The sequence below is a fragment of the Salvia hispanica genome, chromosome 5 (genome assembly GCF_029641045.1).
Source record: "Salvia hispanica isolate PSC_SH4W2 chromosome 5, Shi_PSC_v1, whole genome shotgun sequence".
Classification (NCBI taxonomy): domain Eukaryota; kingdom Viridiplantae; phylum Streptophyta; class Magnoliopsida; order Lamiales; family Lamiaceae; genus Salvia; species Salvia hispanica.
In genome coordinates this window covers 16614745-16628607 of record NC_142696.1, presented here as the reverse complement: position 1 = coordinate 16628607, position 13863 = coordinate 16614745, and the positions used below count along the sequence as shown (strand labels likewise).

General features: G+C 33.8%; 1 pseudogene; it reads left to right on the top strand.

The window, feature by feature from the left end:
• Positions 1–10412: 10412 nt before the first annotated feature.
• Positions 10413–13602, top strand: LOC125189786 (endoglucanase 13-like; annotated as a pseudogene).
• The last annotated feature ends 261 nt before the right edge of the window (positions 13603–13863 follow it).

Sequence of the window (13863 nt, the reverse complement as noted above, 5' to 3'; positions counted from 1 at the left end):
CAAGTATGACATCTTTTGTGGAATGAAGGGAGTATTATAAAAGTAGCTCATACGAAAAAAAAATTACTACTCTCTCCGTCCCAAGATAAGTGACTCATATTCCTTTTTGGGACGTCCCAATATAACTGACGCATTTCCTTTTTTGGCATTATCTCTCTTACTTTTTATCTCTACTTTATTAACTCTATTACTTTATCTATTTTCCACTTTACTAACAAAACCTCATTTCCTTAAATTCCGTGCCAAAAAGTTTGTGGTCACTTATCTTGGGACGGAGGGAGTATTTTATACGTAAGAAATACTCCCTCTGTCCCACAAAGATTGTGGTCACCTATTTTTTTATTTTAGTCCATCCGCGAATAGAAGTTCCGGTTCACTTTTATCATAAATAATATTAATAAGGTCTCACATTCCACTCAACTTTCATTTAAAATTAATATATACAAGTAGGACTTCTATTCTATCAATTTTTTTCCACTTACTTTTCTTAATATTTCATAAAACTTGTGCTACCAAGAAATAGGACTCCAAATAATGGACGGAGAAAGTAACAATTTTTACATGATAAAATTGTACTCCCTCCGTCCCGCTTAAGATGACACGTTTTCCTTTTTAGTTTGTCCCAACTAAGATGACACATTTCCTTTTTTGGTAACTTTCTCTCTCCAATTAATACACTCAACCACTTTTTCTCACTCCTATTAAAATATTCATCTTTCTTCGTCTCTCTACTTTAATACCTATACCCACCTTCTCTCTCTAATTAAACACTTTAACCAATCACTCCTAAAATCCCGTGCCGGCTAAGCAATGTGTCATCTTAGCCGGGACGGAGGGAGTAGTAATTAAAGTGTAAATGATGAAATTTTTGTGATAAAAGAAACAGTATAATCATGGTATATGGGATTCTAATTACCAGTAGTTTTTAGTAGTTAAAAAAATTGAAAACAACTTTTATAAAAAGTTTTACATACTTACTACTATTAATTGGATATGGAACGGTGTGGTGGGGCCAGGTGGAAGAAATGAGTTTTTAATTATTAATTGGCCAAAGGTAAATATAAGGCAAAAGAAACGAAAATGAAAGAAATGGAGTACTCAGCGTTTTATTCAATACATTCTGCGTTTAATGCACGGCATGTGGTGCTGTGATTTATAAAACAGCAGAGGATCCGCTCCCGTTAAATAAATAGATAAAAAAGTAAGAAAGAGAAAAAGGTAGAGAGAATAAAGTAAAAAGTGAATAAAGCAAGAGAGAGTAAAGTAAGAAAGAGGAAAAAGTTACTACCACTGTCCCTGAAAATTTGATACACTTCACTTTTACCATTTTTGGTAGTGGACCCCATAATCCACTAACTCATTCCTACTCACATTTTATTATAAAACTAATACTTTAAAAGTAGGACTCACATCCCACCAACTTTTTCAACTCACTTTCCATTACATTTCTTAAAACCCGTGTCGAGTCAAAGTGTAGCAAATTTTGGGGGACGGAGGTAGTAATTTTTGTTTTTATTAATAAAATAAAAAAAGATTAAAAAAAACGCCAAATTAAAGTTTTAGATGAAAATGTAAGTATAGTGTTTCGTAAATATCAACACAATGTTTTGAGAATGTCAACACGATGCTTTAAGAATGTTAACCCATTGCTTATATTGACATTCTATATGTATTAAATTGACATATTTTATATAATATATTGATATTTCTGCTTTACGAAAAAATTGAAAAATTTTTGAATTTTTTTTTCAAATTTTGACGTCGGAACATATGCATATATATATGATATCGTTGGAATCCTTATAAAATTATCTTTAATTTGATATATGTTATATGAATTTAAAGTTTTGGGATTTCTTTTAAAAGTTAGTTATAACTAAACATGTAGTTAATTGACATTAATACCCCTATTGATATTTTATGGAATTAATCCTATGGTTTTATTGACGTTTTTTTTTATCGTATTGATATTTCTTGGTTGATGATCTAGGCCCTTAATTTGAATATCTAATGGCTATTATTTAATTGTAGTTAGCAATTAGGTATTGAGTTAGCAATATAACACTCCCCCTATATATATATATATATATATATATATATATATATTAATAGGATTGTGATCAATTGAGATTTTTTATGCTAATTGAGAAATGAGATGCAATATCAGCCACTCATTTTTATTAAATGAGTGGTCCAGATTTTGCCACATAAAAAATAATTTTAGATTAATTTATTATGAAAGGGTAGAATAGTAATTCCATGTTTTAGTTAGGAAAGGGGTTTAGGTTCATCCTCTTCTCAATTACACGAAGATCTCAATCTCACGAACCTTAGCTTCAGTTTTTGAATTTGTGTTGAATTGAGCAGATCCGCGAGCTGAAATCGAAGCTCGGAGAAGACGATGCGGAGAAGGCGAAACTGGAGATCAAGATCGGCGCGGCGGAGGCGGACGATCAGGATCTGGACGGCGGCAGGGAAAACTGAGCTTCAATTTTTGAATTTGTGTTGAATTGAGCATATCTGCGAGCTGAAATCGAAGCTCGGAGAAGACGATGCGGAGAAGGCGAAACTGGAGATAGAGATCGGCGCGGCGAAGGCGGAGGATCTGATGGAACCGGCAGCGGAAGCGGGTGCATAAATAACAATCACATAATAATCAGATCTATTTAGCAGATTATTTAGACAAAAGCTATTCGCGTAATTATCACATGTATCATGCTCATAACTTGAATTAATCATGCTTTAAGAATATTGAAAACCTAAAACATGCTTTTCTACGGAGCAGAAAAATACCTAATTAATTCTCCAAAGAATTGAAGATGGCTAGCTTCTTCTCCACGTGATGCTTTGAGTACTAAACCACAAATCTTCTCTCTGGTTCCCGAACTGTATCCCAATATCAGTGTGGGCTGATCTTACTAGAATACTAGGACTTAAATAAAGAAGACAGAAGAAATCCTTTTTGGAATAGGAGGGGATTTCGAAAATCTCTACAGCTAGGAGCTATAATTTTCGAAAATTACACTAATCTGAATTGTGTTATTTCTGTCTCCTTTATTTTCCTATTTATATTAAGTTCCTTTTGGGCCCAGACAGGGATCTATGGAAGGTTTTGGATATGGGCTCATCCAATTTACTTTTTACTAATTAAATTGAACCCACAATTTAATATAAGTTATAATTGGAATATTACGAGCAGCCACTACAGAAGTAATATTGAACTCTCCCCATCCAAATCCGAAATTATAAGTAATCCGGGTTTCCGTTTAACTTTCATTTCCCGTGCTTAAGATTAAAATGTCCATTAATTAATTAATGTCTGCTATTGACTTAATTAATTAACTTCTTATTAATTCCAAGAGTGGACTTAGCATGAAACACTTATTTATTATTCATAGAGTAATCACACTCCAACTAGCTAGGTTCCGAATAATAAAACCTCGTTTTGCGCTCCTCTTGAGGACATTATCAAACGAGACTCAGCTCGTGCACGATTCAATATAATAGCAATCCTAGCACCGCTAGATATTGATCACCACTACCCAATATATCAGGATCATTGGGTTACGAAAAACCCGCACCATTTGATAAGTCAAAGTAATGCATAATCAATACCGTATGCTCAATGCTAACCTACATTGATTAAGAAATAAATATTTATCAAGACCTCGCCTTTCAGTAGATAGCCTAAGGCAAGTCTTGCTGTTAGATCCGTTCAGTGCTATACCACACCAATGTCATCTTATTTCAGTAAGGCTTAGAAATATGCGGACTGACATTGCAACCTTTCTCGATGGGTAGTCAAATTCCATCTAGGTTGTGAAATTCATCTTTTTCTTTATTTAGAACTGACCGTATTACATTAAAGTGGACGACGCCCACAACCGGTCTACTAAAACAAAAGACTTAGACTTTGTTAAGTTAACTTATATATTTAAACATGCATTAACATCCATTAAATGTAAAACATAACAACATTATGACAAAAATAATCTGTTTTATTTATTGGAAAATAAAATAAGAGTTTTACAGTATTCAATCACTCGAAACGTGATTTCTAGTATACAAACTCTAACAGGATCATGATGTGGACGGTGGCGGGAAGAGGAGGAGGCGAGGTGGCCGAATTCTGAAGACAAATCTAGCTCCGCCGGATCCAATCCGAAGGAAATCCTCGAAATACAATCAAAGGAAAATCTTCGACGCCTCCAGACCAGCCCTCTCTCTCTCGCGCGCGCGGTTTAACGCCGCCGCTGTTCACCGCGCTTCGCCGCTCCTGCTGTACGAAGCTCCGAACAGCTTCGCTTCTCACGCCGTCGCTTCGCCGGAAGCTTAATTGTTGATTCGAGTATGGATTTGGAGATATTAAGCTTTGCATTATCAATTGTGTTGGATGTGAACTGATTTTTAGTGAGAGAAATTGCTACCTCTGTTTTTTCGCCGGAGCTCTATGTAAAAGTCGACTATTTTGAGGTTCATCTTCACGATTTTCGCTGTTTTTATCAAAATGCTTGAACATTTGGGAAAAAATCTGAAAATACTGATTTCTGCTCATTTCAATGCTGAATTTCGCTTTTATCTCGCGACTTCAGCACAGATCTTGCTATTTTTTATTTAATTCGATTTATGCCTCTCAAATCTGCTTCGTAAATCACTTGCATTTGCTCGTTGACATAATAACGTTTGTTGTTGACATGAATTATATAAGTCGTTGACACAAATTTTATGAAAAATGTTGTTGACATGAATTATATGTAAAACATTGTTGTTGATATGCGTAAAACGTTATTGTTGACATAAATAATATAGGTTGTTGACATGAAAATATTTGTGGTTGACATTAATTATTGTGTATATGATTGTTGATGATGCAAAGAGATAATAAGTGATTGTTGTGTTCATATGTTGAGCAATAAATGAAGTGTTTGTTCACTGTAAAAATTGAATAGAAATAGTGTGATTGGTGGTGGAGAAAGATGTGGAGAGTCATGTTGTGGAAGGTGTGGGAGTTGTGGATGAGATGGAGCTGTGGGTGATGGTGAGAAGGGTTGAGTTTAGCTTGTATTTTTTGTGTATTTGTTCGAAGCCATGCTGGGTTTGGTGTTTGTCAATATTTGTAGATTTAAATTTGCGTGTGTTTAATTGTACGATGAAATTTGTGAAATATATGGATGCAGTTTTTAATTCGATTATGTTGCTGGAATTTTTGAGTTGTGTAGATAAGGTGTTTGTGATATTGCCTAAAATAGTATTGTTGACATAAATTATATAAGTTGTTGACATGAAAATGTTTATTTTTACATGAATTATATAACTCGTTGACATAATAACGTTTGTTGTTGACATGAATTATATAGATCGTTGGTATAAATTTTATGAAAAATGTTGTTGACATAAATTATATGTAAAACATTATTGTTGACATGAGTTATAAGTAAAACATTGCTGTTGACATAAATAATATACGTCGTTGACATGAAAATATTTGTTGTTGACATAATAGTTGACATAAATAAAGTTGTTGTTGACATCGTAGTTGACATAAATAAAGTTTGTTGTTGACATTGTAGTTGACATAAATAATGTTTGTTGTTGACATTCGATATTCTCACTATTGATATGTGAATTATAAGTGTTATTTTATTGAATGTTGAAGATTTGATGATTTGAAGATTTGATGATTTGAATATTGAAGAGATTTGAAAATTTGAATGTTGAAGATTTGAAGATTCGAAGATTTGAATATTTGAATGTTGAAGATTTGAAGATATGAATGTTGAAGATTTGAAGATTTGAAGATATGAATGTTGAAGATTTGAAGATTTGAATGTTGAAGATTTGAAGATTTGAAGATATGAATATTGAAGATTTGAATGTTGGAGATTTGAAGATTTGAAGATTTGAAGATTTGAATGTTGAAGATTTGAAGATTTGAATATTTGAATGTTGAAGATTTGAAGACTTTGTAGCTAGAATTTTAGAGAGGATTTTAGAAAATGATTTCAAACACAATTTAATGAAAAGACAATTATACCCCCTTGTTGACATAATGTGGTATTTGTTGACATTTTGTTAATCTTGTGGATTAGTGGCCCTTATTGCATCTCATTTCTCAATTTAGCTAAATAATCTCAACCTAACAAGACCCTATATATATATATATATAAATTTCATTAAATTGTGTTTGAAATCATTTTCTAAAATCCTCTCTAAAATTCTAGCTACAAAGTCTTCAAATCTTCAACATTCAAATATTCAAATCTTCAAATCTTCAACATTCAAATCTTCAAATCTTCAACATTCTTCAAATCTCTTCAACATTTAAATCTTCAAATCTTCAACATTCATATCTTCAAATCTTTAACATTCAAATCTTCAAATCTTCAACATTCAAATCTTCAAATATTCAAATCTTCAACATTCAATAAAATAACACTTATTAAAATGTCAACAACTAACAAATAACACTTATAATTCACATATCAATACCGAGAATATCGAATGTCAACAACTCGTATGAAAATGTCAACAACTAACAAATAACCCTTACTATTCACATATCAATACCGAGAATATCGAATGTCAACAACTTGTATTAAAATGTCAACAACTAACAAATAACACTTACAATTCACATATCAATACCGAGAATATCGAATGTCAACAACTAACAAATAACATTTACAATTCACATATCAATACCGAGAATATCGAATGTCAACAACTAACAAATAACATTTACAATTCACATATCAATACCGAGAATATCGAATGTCAACAACTCGTATTAAAATGTCAACAACTAACAAATAACACTTACTATTCACATATCAATACCGAAAATATTGAATGTCAACAACTCGCGCGATGTCAACTACGATGTCAACAGCAAACGTTATTTATGTCAACTACGGTGTCAACATCAAACGTTATTTATGTCAACTACGATGTCAACAACAAACTTTATTTATGTCAACTACGATGTGAACAACAAACTTTATTTATGTCAACTATTATGTCAACAGCAAAATTTTACAAATAATCAATGTCAACAACAAATATTTTCATGTCAACGACATATTATTTGTGTCAACAACAATGATTTACATATAATTTATATCAACAACAAACGTTATTATGTCAACGAACTATATAATTCATGTCAACGACCTATATAATTAATGTCAACGAACTTGTGAAAATTGGAATTTCCCCCAATTTTCTCTCTCTCTCTCTTTCTAGACAACCTAACCATGGCTGGTTAATACAGACATAGAGTGATGAAAATTGAAAATAGATATCCAAAAATTGCAAAACCAAATTCAGCTCAAAGAATCAAAAGAAGCTCAACTCATGTTGCAGATTAAGAATTGCAGCTCTAAGTGTCAACAACTCAAAAACAATTCTTGCAATTAAAAACTAACAACTATTTTCTTTTCTTCTTCTTCCTCCATTCCACTTTTTCTCTTCTGCGATTAAAAACTAACATTACACACACAAGCAATCAAAAACTAAAGGAATATACCAGCAAAGCCAAACTTCGTGATAAAATACACAATTTATTGATTTACAATTCCTACAGAATGGCCTAATCTTTTGATTGCAATTAATTCATCAAATTCAACAGCCGATCGGAAAATTCATCATAGAAGGATAACTAATTGAGAATGATTTGAGAGGTTTTAGCTACTCACCGCTTCATACAGAGGTGCCTCCGCCGCATCTCGCGCCATTTCAGCAATTCGCTCGTGATGGTGCAGAAGCTGAAGAAGAAAAAGGCAGGAAATTGCTCAATTCAGAGGAGGAGCAATTCGCCGAGTACGAGAAAATGCGCAGCGAACGGAGGCTGCTGCGTGGCAGATCGGAGGCAATTCGCTGAGTAGATCGGATCGGAGGCTGCTGCAGGCGGCAACGAACGAGTTCCGCGCTGGCGGAGGAGGTAGAGAATCAGAGCGCGGCAGCGGCGCGGCGTTGGTGGTGGCGATGAATTTGAGGGATCCGTTCCTGGATTTTAGCCTTTTAGGGATTTGACGCCGGAGATGGTAGAGGGCGGCGGGGAGAGGGATTGGGAGTTTTTGTGAAGATGAAGAATCTAATTAATACACAAAATGACTATTCTACCCTTTCATAATAAATTAATCTAAAAATATTTTTTGTGTGGCAAAATCTGGACCACTCATTTAATAAAAATGAGTGGCTGATATTGCATCTCATTTCTCAATTAGCCTAAAAAATCTCAATTGATCATGGACCTATATATATATATATATATATATATATAGGGTCCTATTCTAATGCTTATAGCACCCTAATCCAAAATCAAGACTAAATCTCTACCATTGGATTTAAAAATGAGTGGATGAGATTAAAGCTCACAAATCTCAATAAATAGTAGACAAAAGGGTAATATCGTCATTATGTTATCATATGATAATTTTCGTGGGTGTTTTTTTATATCAACATTATATATTACAAATATCAACAATATGACATTAGAATATCAATACAAGGACAAGAAAATATCAACACATTTTTATTGAGATTGGACATGCATAATAATATTGAGATTTTGCCTACAATATATTGGGATTTTTTGTTGCATTTGTTGATAAAAACTGCTTATCAACATGTACGAAAATTGAAATATTATTTATCAAATTTCATCACCCAAACATCGTCGGAACATATGCAATTGAGATCTCGTTGGAATCCTTATTAAATTATCTTTAATTTGATATATTTTTTGCGAAAAAATAATTTAAATTGAGAGAGTTGCGTAAATTTAAAGATTTGAGATGATTTTGAGGAGAGAGAAAGTAGTTAGTTATAATTACTACATATAGGATTTGACATTAACACCCTTTTTATTTAATTAATAATTAGTTAAATTTAAAATATATTACACTTGGCATTATATTAACCACAAGATCTTCTAATCTAATGGTTGAAAATTGGTCTCAATTTGGGATTGATAATTAGTTAGCAATTGATTACATCCCTCTATATATATATATATTAGTACAGGGATGTAATCAATTGCTAACTAATTACCAATCCCAAATTGAGACCAATTTTCAACCATTAGATTAGAAGATCTTGTGGTCAATATGATGCCAAGTGTAATATATTTTAAATTTAAATAATTATTAATTAAATTAAAAGGGTATTAATGTCAAATCCTATATGTAGTAATTATAACTAACTACTTTCTCTCTCCTCAAAATCATCTCAAATCTTTAAATTTACGTAACTCTCTCAATTTAAATTATTTTTTCGCAAAAAATATATCAAATTAAAGATAATTTAATAAGGATTCCAACGAGATCTCAATTGCATATGTTCCGACGATGTTCGGGTGATGAAATTTGATAAATTATATTTCAATTTTCGTACATGTTGATAAGCAGCTATTTTCAACAAATGCAACAAAAAATCTCAATATATTGTAGGCAAAATCTCAATATTATGCATGTCCAATCTCAATAAAAATGTGTTGATATTCCAATGTCATATTGTTGATATTTGTAATACACAATGTTGATATAAAAAAACACTCACGAAAATTATCATATGATAACATAATGACGATATTACCCTTTTGTTGATATTTTGTCTAGTATTTATTGAGATTTTGTGAGCTTTAATCTCATCCACTCATTTTAAAATCCAAGGGTGGAGATTTAGTTTTGATTTTGGATTAGGGTGCTAAAAGCATTAGAATAGGACCTATTAGTACATATTAAATGCACACATTCACACGTCACATGCACATTTAGTTACCCATTTGCTAAAAATATTCAAAGAGTATAAATCATCCATAATTAATTATGGATAAATTTTCAGTTTATTAGTCTCTATAACATCCGATTAATATACTATTTATTATGCAAATAATAATATAATACATCAAAATATAAAATGATGCATATTTTGGTCATGGATGTTACAGCTATATTCTCGAAAACAGGAATTGCATCCGTATCCATAATCATGGATGTTACAGCTATATTCTCGAAAACAGGAATTGCATCCGTATCCATAAATTATAGATAGACAAGTCATATGACACTCGTAAAAAATCATTAATCTTATTTAGATATATTTGGAATTGAATACTCTTTTTATATAGGAATAGGAGTATACACAATTAAATGTTCTTGTCTAAAAATGGTCAGTCCTAAATACTGGGTCAAAAATTTAAAAGAATGTGAATCACCTCATTAAGTACTTAATGATCTGTAATGCTTTACCCAATTAAAATAGAATGTACCAGACAGAACATTAAAGGGAAATGCACCTCCTTAATCCCTGGTAAATTACATTCAATCTCAATTTTTAATTTCTTTTTCAAACTTGCTAGCTACTAGTATAATAAGGGGTAGTATTCCCTCTAAATCTTCCACATTGCAACTATGTCTAAGTTGTGCTTATTTTTAGCCTTTGGGTTTTCATTTCTGGCTCAAATTCAAAACTCGGTTTCATTGGATTATGGAGCTGCCCTAACTAAATCATTGCTCTTCTTTGAAGCACAAAGGTCAGGGAAGTTGCCTTCTAACCAGAGAGTCAAGTGGAGAGGAGATTCCAGCCTCAACGACGGCAAGGCCGATGGGGTAATATTTAATTTCCAAATTTAATTTGTTCAACTTACAAAATAATAATATGTGCTTCATCTTTCTCAAAAAAGTTAAGTCAATTCCTTTTTGCATTCGTTTTAAAAAAAAATAAACAAATAATTAAAATTAATATATAGTAAAGTAAAAGCGAGAATAAGTATAAATGTATTTGATGCAGTTGAATCTTGTGGGAGGATACTACGACGCTGGAGACAACGTAAAATTCGGGTTGCCGATGGCATACACGGTGACAATGCTGGCATGGAGTGTAGTTGAATTTAGGCCGCATTTAAGGGCCCGGCATGAGATGTCACATGCTATGCAGGCCATTAAATGGGGCACTGATTATTTAATTGAGACCCATCCAAAGCCCGATGTCCTATATGGAGAGGTCGGAGATGGTGGCTCCGACCACTCCTGTTGGATGAGGCCCGAGGACATGACCACGCCCAGAAATGTTTACAAGATTGATGACCAGCACCCCGGATCCGACCTTGCTGGCGAGACAGCGGCCGCTTTGGCGGCCGCGGCTATCGTTTTCCGCCACTCCAATTCCAATTATTCGTCCCAGCTCATCAAACATGCAAAACAGGTATGATTAATTTGTGATTTTCTCTTTTTTTCAATTTTTTGTTTATTGATGCCGTTAGCGATGCATGCTGATTCGTGTATATATATATATATATGATTAACAGTTATTTGAGTTTGCGAAGAACCACACTGGCGCATACCAAAATAGCATTCCTGTAGCTTTGAAGTTTTATACAAGCAGCGGCTACGAGGTATATGAATATATTGACGTAATCAAATGCAAACTGTATATTTTCTACAAACTTCAAACTTTGATCTGGACTGTTAGATTTCAAGATTTGATGTCAACAGAAAAATGTCAGCCCAACGTCAACTAGTTCACATTGTGTTGACATTATATTGACGTTAATTTACTGAGAAATGGCGTGTGATGACAGGACGAACTTTTGTGGGCTGCAGCGTGGCTGAGGCAAGCGACCAAAGACAGCAAATACCTTAAATTCATCAAATCCGCAAATTCAGGTGGCACCAGAAGCATGTTTTCGTGGGACGACAAGTATGCTGGAGCTCAAGTCCTTATTGCAAAGGTACTACAAATCCAGCCACCTACTTAAATGTGCGTTACAATACAATTTACTACTCCCTCCGTCCCATTAAATATGCAACGTTTGCTTTTGCGCACTTGTTTTGGAAAAATTATAATAAATAACTAAAGTGGTGAAAAATTAAAGTAAGAGAGAGAATAATGTAGAAGAGAGTCCCCTTTATATTATTCTCTTTTTTATTTTATTTTTTCTCCATTTCAACTATTTATTATTATTTTTTCAAAACATGTGTGAAAAAGCAAACGTTTCATTTCTAATGGGACAGAGGGAGGGAGTATTATATTATTTGAATTATCTTGTCAGGAAATATTACGAGGAAAATTGAAAAAAAACAGGGATTTGGAAAAGTACAAGAAGGGAGCAGAAGAATTGATGTGCAAGTGCATGCTGAAAGGGAATATCAAGGTGCAGAGGAGCGATGCAGGGCTTATGTGGTTCATCCCATGGAACAATCTACAGTACGTCACGAGCGCCGCGTTCCTAATGACAAAACCAACACCAGGAGGCAATGTCGGGTCTAACGATCTGCTGGGCTTGGCCAGATATCAGGGGATCCAACCCGAATAATATGAGCTACATGGTCGGGTACGGGTTGAACGATCAAGCAAGACCCACGGGCCATCGGGTGTAAAGAAGGTTTCAGTGAGTGGTTCGTCAAGGAAGCAGATAACCCTAACGTGATTGAGGTGGGCCCGACCAGAGACAATTATCCACAAGCGGAGCCTTCCACCTCCACTAATGCCCCTATTGTTGGTGTCTTGGCAAGGCTTGCGTCTTAGATTCTATCCATCTACTCTTACGCCTTTTCATATAATGGAATGGAGTGGTATTCCTTACTTCCATTCCATTTCTTTTTTCTTTTAAATTATCATTTTATTCCATATCAAAATAGTCATTCCTTTTCCTTTTACCCAACGAATGACCATTCCATTATATTTCATTCTCATTTCTTCTTATTTTAGATTATAACTCTGTCCAAAACTTAAAGAACCATTTTTGTCATTTGTAGGTGTCCACGATTTAAAGAATCATTTACTTTAGTCCATTTTTTTTATACATTCCATTAACTTTTTTACACTCACAATTATAAAACTAATATCAAAAATGCGTTTCCCATTCCACTTATTTTCTCTCTTTACTTTTCTTCACAAAGTCAAGCAATTTCTTAAAACTCGTGCTAAGTCAAAATGGTTCTTTAAATGGTGAAAACCCAACAAACCCGTAGGTTTTCTGGGATAAGGTTTGTGCGAGATACAACACGCATAAGCCGGAAGGAACTCCTTGACGGACAACCAACATGGTTCGGGCTCATTTCGCCCGATGAGATTGAAAATTCACGTCGGCATCTTAAAATGAATAAAGGGTGTACGGCAGCGGAATGAGTAAGTGTGACATTTTGAAGTCGGCGATGAGAATCTACCACCCGGACAAGTATGTCACGACTTGGGGCGAAGGTCCGTTCAGTCGACCTCAGGCTCGAACTCAAAACGTACGAAGCACACGGGGGGTGGCAATTACTCGTCAAGTGGCGGCAGCAGCCAATTCGAGCCTGGTGAGGAGGAGGTTTCAGGCCCGAGGGGTCGAGCTCCGGTTTGGGCTCGGAGCTAGTTTGTAACGTCCCATTTTTTTTTCTCTCAGCCAATAGCAAAAACAATTGGAGTCGCAACATCTCCTTATATTCACTCTCGAGCGTTATATGGGCGTTCATAAGTCACTACAGCCGCAATAATTTTTACTATGGAGTAATTTTTAGAATTTTTATTATGCAGTTTTCAATTTTTTTTGGATTTTGAATTATGTAGTTTTAATTTTTAATTAAGTATTTTAAATAAAATGCTTTTTAATTAATTGCATTTTTATATTGAAGATATAAAATAGTAGTAGGATCTATGAGTAATAAGGAAGGAGAAGAAGAGAGAAAGGAAGAAGAAATGAAGAAAAAGAAAGACGAGAGAGATAGATGAATTATCAAATCCACTCAAAAAAACCTATTATTGCAGAGTGTTGCAGTCACATCTCAATCTCATACCTTTCAAAGGCTTGAGGATATTTCAAATAAAAAATAGTATTAAAAAATTACTTCAAAATATATTAAATCAAAGTTGAAGGACCTA